Here is a 9,154-nt window from a genome sequence, read left to right as displayed (position 1 = left end):
ATGAGGTTTGCATCCTCTGGACTGGGTTAAATAAATCCATCTGAAGAGAAGGCGGGGGTGGGGAGTCTGCATCTTAATTCTTCTCATGGTCCATCTGCTCAGCCCAGTCTTGTCAGGCTCTGGCCCTGCAGCCAGCCTTTCCATCCCACTTTCACACTTTTTTCCAAATCTCAGAGTTTTGACAGAACGAACGGACCTGTGGAAAATGAAGGTCATGGCTTAGTGATCTAGAGTGCTAGTATGCTGGAAAGAAAGCTGGTGGAAAACCCCCTGGAGGTGCCTTTCAAAGTTAAATTTAATAGATCAATATAAGCAGAGGAAAAAATACCAGCCACCATCTCAAGTATAGGCAAGTGTAGGACAGGGTAAGAGCTTTAGGGCAGGAAGTACCTAACTTTTTCTGACCTGTTTCATTTCTATTCGCCCCATTCAACACAGTTCTCATCAGATAACCCTTAAAGATGCCATAATGAATCAATCAGCCAGAGAGGTTCCTTTGTTCCAAATAACTTAATTGATACCCAAAAGTTCCTTAATAGTAATGGTATTTTTTAAGAGCTCACTGAATGCAGAACACCGTAAGTCCTGGGAGAGAATACAGAGGGGAGAATTAAAAATGGTTTCTGGCCCTCAAGAAGCTCAAAATCTAAATGAATCCGTCATCCTTACTGTCTTACCATCACCTCTTAGTGATCGATAGAAACAGTTGATTGACATGTCTCCAAAGAAGAAATCATGAACAGTTTGGCAGCTCTCCTACTTGTTTCTAGCAATGTTGGAGTCAGAGGGGTCTAATGGAGAGAGGGCTGGGCTGATGATGATGGAATCTGGGTCACTGATTTGCAGGTGTAATGGCCAAGGCACCTTCTGGATCTCGATTTCTCCATCTCTTAAGTGGGAACCATTATACCGGCCCATCCCTCCGTCTGGCCGAAATCCAAGGAATTATCCCATCCTTATTTCCAAACAAAGACTTCACTGAGCACCTACTGTAATCCTAGATGCTGAGGCAAATTGCAAGACATGAATAAGATAGATACTAGAACTGAGCTCAGAAGACTGTAGTGAATGGCACGATCAGAGAAGGAATGGTTAGTCTGAGAAGACTTGATGTAAAAGAGAGATTTTTGTCAAATTCTGAAAGTTGGAGGTTATCTCCAGTAACCTCTCTTTTCTCCATTTTATTCTCTCTCCCTTCTGCATCTGCATCTTTGTCTACCTCCTACATCTCCTACAACTCCCCCAGGAGGCCTTCTCCAACAAAGTTCTCATTTCCCCTGCTCCCTTTCTCTTTTGTGTTGCCCTTTTTTTATGGTATTTGTTAAGTGCTTTCCCTGTGCTATCTACTGTACTAAGTGCTGGGGTAGATACAAACTAATCAGGTTGGACATATTCGCTGTCCCACAAAGGGATCAAAGTCTCAGTCCCCTTTTTACAGATGAGGAAACTGAGGTACAGAGAAGTTAAGGTCCAAGTCAAAGAGCAGACAAGTAGCAGAGCTGGGATTAGAACCCGCTCCTGCTCCCAGGCCTGTGCTCTAATAGGCAATGCTGCTTCTCGCTATTATCACTCCTGCCTCCAACCCCTTCCTCACACCCTTCCTCGTGCCTGGAACTCCTTTTCTCTTTAAATCAATTATACCACAGCTCTCCCTATAGTCAAAGCTTTCTAAAATCATTTCTCCTCCAGCAGTCCTTTTCCAATTAATTTTTTTTCTAAATCAATCAATCAGTCAACGATATTAATTGAGCATGTTCTTTGTGCAGAGCACTGCACTAAATGTTTGGGAGTGTACAGTACAATAGAGATGGTAGACATGATTCCTGTCCTCAAGAAACTGTCTAGTCGGGGAGTCAGACAATTAAATAAATTGAAGATAGGAGAAGCAGCAGAATATAAGGATATGTGCACAAGTGCTGAGGGCTGTAGTGGGGTGAATATCAAAGTGCTTAAGAAGTACAGACCCAAGTGCACAGGTGATATTGAAAAGAGGGCAAATGTGTCTGGGAAATAAGGGGTAGTCAGGGCAGGCCTCTTGGAGATGTGCTTTTATGGAAGGCTTTGAAGTTGTGGGGAGAGTGGTGCTCTTTGGATATGAAGTGGTTGGGAGTTCCAGGCCAGAGGAAGGACGTGAGCGAGGGGTCGCTGAAGGCACTTAGCAGGTCTCCCTAATTCTGATAATCTCCTACAAATCAGTCTCCACACTTTAGTCCTCTAATGCCAACCTACTCACTTACCTCGATCTCATCTTTCTCAACTTCGACCCCTTGCCCATGTCCTCCCTCTGGCTTGGAACTCCCTTCCCCTTCGTAACCCTTAAGCACTTTGTATTCACCCCACACCCTCATCGCTTATGTACATATCCATCTGTAATTTATTTAGCATCTGTCTCTTTCTGTATTAAGCTTCTTGTGGGAAGGAATTGTGTCTACCTACTCTATCATATTATACTCTCCCAAGCACTTAGAGCAGTGATCTGCTCACAATATGCACTCAATAAATACCATCGATGGACTGATTGGTCGAGGTGCATGCCCCAGCCCCAACTACACCTCAGAACTTCTGAGCCATTTAGTAATCACATACACTCTCACCCACTGGTAGTACTTGGGAGAAGCGGCATGGCTTAGTGGAAAGAGCCAGGGTTTGGGAGTCAAAGGTTGTGGGTTCTAATCCCAGCTCTGCCACTTGTCAGCTGTGTGACCTTGGGCAAGTCACTTCACTTCTCTGTGCCTCACTGTAAAATGGGTATGAAGATTGTGAGCTCCATGAGGGACAACCTGATCACTGTGTATCCTCCCCAGTGCTTAGAACAGTGCTTGGCACATAATGATGGTATTTGTTAACAAATACAAACATTATTATTATTATTATTAAGTACCAACTTTCACAACTTACTATTTAAGTATTTCCTCATTTACTTAACTTTTTTCTTCTTCTTTTCCTCCTCCTTCTTCTTCTTCTTCTCCCTCTTCCTCTCCCTCTCCTTAGCCCTCTCCTCCTTCTCCTCCTTTTTCTTCTCTTCCTTTTTCTTCTCCTTCTCCTCATATCTTCTCTGTTGTAATATCCTAAGCTTAATCAATCAAATTAATCAATCAATCATATTTATTGAACATTTACTGAGTGCCAAATACTATAGTAGGTGATTGGGAAAGAATAGTTCTGTACAGTTGCACATGTTCTCTGCCCACAAGGAACTTACTCTCCAAAACTATTGATCAATATGTAAATCAATGATATTTATTGAGCACATAATGTGTGTACAGAACACTGTACTAAGTGCTTAGGAGAGAACAATATAACACCCTTGGTAGACATGGGCCCTGCCCACAAGGAGTTTATAGAAGAGAGTGCATCACTCCAGGATTTAGTTGAGATTTACTTCATTTAAGAACCTAGGATGTTGAAAATTGATACAGTGGGGAAAAAAGTCATATGAATTCCCATCTTCAAGTTAAACGTATTTCAGACTAATTTGTTTGTAAGAAATAGAAGTTTGTGAGCCCAGAGAGGGCAAGAACTAGGTATCTGCCCACCTAGGAACCCCTATAGTATGTGGAACAGGACCACTCACCCAGGGAGTGGCAGTGAAAGCTTTTCAATGATGCTACTGAACCTAGGGAGGGATAAGAGTGAAAACTTGAGAAGAAAAAATCAAGAGAGATTTCAGTCCTGAAAAGTGACAATACAGACTGCCTTGAATGATATAGAATCACTAAAATAAAGAAAGAAAGCCTCTACATAGTTACCCTATGTTCATGTATAACAACGTTATGGGAAAAATTCTGAAATTTTGTGTGTATTTTCTGCAAGCTAAAATTCAAAGCGGTGACTAATAATGGATACTAGCAAGAGTTGAATTTCTGGGAAACTGACTTTGTCTGATTCATCATTTAGCAAGAGTCTGTTGAGATTAAGAATATGGGGAGAAGGTGAATTCACTAAGCAGCAAAGTCTCTAACAGAGAAAGCAGGAGGTTGGAATGGTAAAGGAGCTCGGCAGTTTCCCACTGCCTGTCTGTGTGACTTTAAGTCATTTAACTTCTCTGTTCCTCCATTTCCTTAATCATGGTTCTGAAGATAAATGTCTTCTAGAGACTTCAAATCTCTTGGGGAATGAGGAGCCCTTAATTGAAGTTCTGCTCCAAAGCATCCTCATAGTAAGAGCACCACAGTGCATATTTGTGACATCCACAACAGTTTATAAAAAGTAAAAAACATTAATCCGACACATATTGACAGGGAAACAGAGGGCAGTAAGAGGAACTAAGAGAAATAAAATACATTCATGGGCAAAATCTGATGCCTTAGATTGCACAAAAGTCACATTTTAAAATTTTCAACACTTTTCAAGAATTAAGCAAGTTTTAACAGCCCAGTTGGAGGTGTTTATGTTTGGTTCCCAAGTTTATTTGGAGTAAAAGTATACAGTTAACTGGGGTAAGATCAAGGGCTCAGGGCCATACAGTGTCGAGACTCCTGTTTGCCTTGGGTGACCTTGGACCAGTCATTTAACCTGCCTAGCTTTGCTCACCCGTAAATTGTAGATAAGATCAATCTACCTTTTTGTGGTGGTGTGTGAATTGACTCACTGGTGACGCTACAGGGCTTTGAAAATGTGACATGAAGTGTAAATGCGAAGTATTATTTTCAATTTGCAGTATTTAGTAAACTGCTCTTTGCTTTTTGATCAATATGCATCTGGTGCAGCTGAGACTCCACGATATGGAGGCAAATACATTTTAATTCTTACTGGGGCACACAAAACCGATTTAGCTTGTATCTGTTTTAGATTTTAATCCTTCACACAAACTTCCAAAACATATGTCTTAGATTAAGACTGGCTAAAACTGAGGTATTCCTGCAAGGAGAAGGCTATTTTTTCTTAGGCTGCTAGTTGCCATCTTTGGTTTAAATGGAAATTGTTTCCTTTTTTCATATGTGTCTTTTTTCTGCTTGTCTATCACTGAGAACCTTGCCAAACATTTTATAGACTGCCCCACTGTTTGGAATGTCTCTGCATTTTTCCAGTCCGCTGTTTCTAAGCTTCATTCTGAGGTTCCCACCAAATGGCTTAACCCTTGATGAGGAACGGAAGTCCCTACTGCAGATTATCTAATCCTCTCAGGTCAGGAGGTTCCACTTCAAATTCTCCAGCCTGGAGTGAGATCACCAACTCAATTTACCTGAAAAAGATTTACATTTTCAAAACCAGAGACTCTGTGGAAAGAGCACCGGCCTGGGAGCCAAAGGTATCTGGGTTCTCAACTCACTTCTGCCACTTGCCTGCTGTGTGTCCTTGGATAAGTCACTTAACGTCTCTGGCCTTCATTTCCTCATCTGTGAAACGGGATTTCAACACCTCTTCTCCCTCAGACTATGAGCCCATGTAGAAAGCGAGGTGAGTGGTCTCCTCAAGGCAGCACGTAGCAGGGACACCAGTATGCCTTCTGACCTTCCCAAATGAGCCACTGCTTAGGACATTCAAGGCGGCATCCATACCACAGAGCTCATCAAAATGGCTGCTCATTTGCCTAGAGTCCTCACCGCTTGTCTGAGAGACTGGAAACAACAAGACCAGCTAAGGGGCTGATGCACTAATTCTGAAATAAAGGAATCCTCTAAAAGCTTTAGTGCTTCTATTTTCTTTATTAAAGCACCAGGGAGATGCTTGATTCAGGAGGCCGGGTGTTGTGAGTATTGCTTGCTTACTTAGGTGATAGGGATAGAAAGGATTAGGGAAGAAGTTCAGGGTCCCCATCTCAGCTCAGCTCTCCTCTTTGAGCCTCAGAGAAGGGCAGGCTGGTAGCCTGGAGATCCAGGGGGAGCACAGGGTAAAATTCATTCAATCATTCAGACATATTTATTGAGCACTTACTGTGTGCAGAGCACTCTACTAAGAACTTGGGAAAGTACAATACAATAAACAGTGCCATTCCCTGCCCACAGTGAGCTTACAGTCTAGAGGATCTTGGAACTGCAAAGCCCAGGCCAGGGTCCCTGCTCTTGCACCGGGGAGCCAAAATTCCAGTGTATCCTCAGCGAGACACTCCCATCCAGAAACACACGCATACACACAAACACACACCATTTCAGAGCTGGCCCCACCCCTTCAGAGATGAGATCCCCCAGCCTTGTCATCCACCTGGCTCTTGTCATTCTGGAGATGCTCTGATTTTGCTCCTGCAGAGGCGAGATCCAAGGACCAGGCTGGTGAGTTCCATCCCTGAGAAGACATGGGCTGTATTTGCTCTGAATTGGCACGGGAAGGGGAGGGCTAACCACCTCAGGGGGCTGCGGCTTTCTTCCCAACACAGCTTTTCAATACTTCCCTGTCTGCTGACAAATCCCTTCCAAATTAGGAGGTGACAGCCCCCTCCAACTATGAGACTTCTCCCAGGACTCCCTCTGCCCAGCCTCCCAGCCACTGCCTCCATGGGGTGACCCCTGAGGTCCCTACTACTCAGGCCCCCCCGAGATGGGTTTTGGACCAGAACCGCCCAGGCAGAGGTCAGGATGTTGTGTGCATCCCTCCTCTACCATCCCCCACACCGATCCCTGAGATTAAAATTTCCACAGGATTGGTTTTCACTCAGTAGGATTGGCAGAACCCTTTTCTGCCCCTGCACCAGCCCTGGGACCCCACCCCAGCAGTGAGGAAAGAAGCTGAGAGGAGTTGGGCGGGGAACGTATCTACCAATTCTGTTATATTGTATTCTCCCAAGTGCTTAGTACAGTGCTCCGCACACAGTAAATGCTCAATAAATATGATGATTTTATATTTTACCATATGATGAAATAAATGTGATGAGAAGCAGCATGGTATAGTGGATAGAGCATGTGCCTGGCAGTCAGAAGGTCATGGATTCTGATCCCGACTCTGCCACTTGTCTTCTGTGTCACCTTGGGCAAGTCACTTCACTTCTCCAGGCCTCAGTTACCTCATATGTCAAATGGGGATTGAGACTGTGAGTTCCATGTGGGAGAGAGACTGTGTCAACCTGGTGTGCTTGTATCTATCCCAGAGCTTAGAACAGTGCCTGGCACCTAGTAAGCGCTTAAATATAATAATAATGATAATTATTATTATGATTGTGATTGAATTGATTGCAGGGGATCCATCCAGAAGGGGCAGTGATTGAAAATGTCAAAGTGCTCAATCTACCTCCGTCTGTGTCCGAAGTAGTGTCCATGTCTGTGTGGACAAGGACCTGGGCATCTCCTCACATCCTCCAAACTCTCTTCCCCTCTTCAAAGCCCTACTGAGAGCTCACCTCCTGCAGGAGGCCTTCCCAGATGGATCCCTCCCTTTCCCTTCCCTTTACCCCTCCTCCCCTCCCCATTCCCCCTACTCCCTCCCTCTGCTCTACCCCCTTCCCCTCCCCTCAGCACTTGTGTATATTTGTATATATTATTTATTACTCTATTTTATTAATGATGTGTATATATCTATGATTCTATTTATCTTGATGGTATGGTTGCCTGACTACTTGTTTTGTTTGGCTGTCTGTCTTCCCCTATGAGACTGTGAGCCCGTTGTTGGGCAGGGATTGTCTCTATCTGTTGCTGAATTGTACATCCCAAGTGCTTAGTACAGAGGTCTGCACGCAGTAAGCGCTCAATAAATACGATTGAATGAATGAATGAATGGAATGCAATGGCCCTGGACCAAGAAGTGGGTGGGGTGAAGGGTCATGCAATTCTCCAGAGTCATACTCTAAGTTTGGGACACAGATTTCCACAGGATCCCACATGATTGTGTCTAATTCCCACCCTCCTACTCTTTCCCAGTGCTTAGTATAGTGTTCTGTACACAGCACCCCCACCCCATCCCCCGTGCTTGCTGGTGCCATGCTTGGTAAATATTACCGCTACAGTGTGGCTCAGTGGAAAGAGCACGGGCTTAGGAGTCAGAGGTCATGGGTTCTAATCCCAGCTCCGCCACCTGTCAGCTGCGTGACTTTGGGCAAGTCATTTAACTTCTCGGTGCCTCAGTGACCTCATCTGTAAAATGGGGATTAAGACTGTGAGCCTCAAGTGGGACACTGGATTACCTTGTATCTACCCCAGTGCTTAGAACAGTGCTTGGCACATAGTAAGTGCTTAACAAATACCAGCATTATTACTATGATTTCTACTACTATCATTTGGTGTGTGTTATTACTCTAATAATAATAATAATAATGTTGGTATTTGTTAAGCGCTTACTATGTGCCGAGCACTGTTCTAAGCGCTGGGGTAGACATAGGGGAATCAGGTTGTCCCACGTGGGGCTCACAGTCTTAATCCCCATTTTACAGATGAGGGAACTGAGGCACAGAGAAGTGAAGTGACTTGCCCACAGTCACACAGCCGACAAGTGGCAGAGCTGGGATTCGAACTCATGAGCCCTGACTCCAAAGCCCATGCTCTTTCCACTGAGCCACATCTATGCAGTGCAACATGAGAAGGGGAGGTAGTGAGCCTCTCCCCAGTTCAGGGAAGTCAAATGTTTGAAGCTGGGCCCTGCTGGGTTCGTTGGGCAGCAGGAGACCTGAGTAACGTTGGTATTTGTTAAGCGCTTACTATGTGCCGAGAACTGTTCTAAGCGCTGGAGTAGATACAGGGTCATCAGGTTGTCCCACATGAGGCTCACAGTCTTCATCTCCATTTTACAGATGAGGGAACTGAGGCATAGAGAAGTGAAGTGACTTGTCCACAGTCACACAGCTGACAAGTGGCGGAGCCGGGATTCGAACCAATGACCTCTGACTCCCAAGCCCGGCCTCTTTCCACTGAGCCACACTGCAAGGGATGAAAATCCACCCACTCTCCAAACCCCAACTTTTGTCTTTGTTTCAAACCTCCCCTCTTCCGCTCCTCCTCTGCCTAGCACCCTTCCACCAGCACTGGTGGAAGGTGTTGCTATTATCAGTGTCTTGGCACAGACACAGACTCCGGCAAGTCAAAACTCACCTTTGCTCTTCACTTCATGAGCAGGTTGGTTGGGCATCCAGATGCGGCTGAGGGCTCAAAATGATTAAGTGACCATTTTCAGTCAAGCTCAGGGGAGAGCCAGTCATTTCTACCGAGTTGCTGTCATTTGGAGACGGGGGCACCAGGGTGTTGCCCCACTGGATATCGTTTCTAGTCATTGCTTTTGGTCTGAAGCGGGT

Source organism: Ornithorhynchus anatinus, chromosome 5, assembly GCF_004115215.2.
Source record: "Ornithorhynchus anatinus isolate Pmale09 chromosome 5, mOrnAna1.pri.v4, whole genome shotgun sequence".
In the NCBI taxonomy this organism is placed as follows: Eukaryota; Metazoa; Chordata; class Mammalia; order Monotremata; family Ornithorhynchidae; genus Ornithorhynchus; species Ornithorhynchus anatinus.
This window is presented reverse-complemented; position numbering follows the sequence as displayed.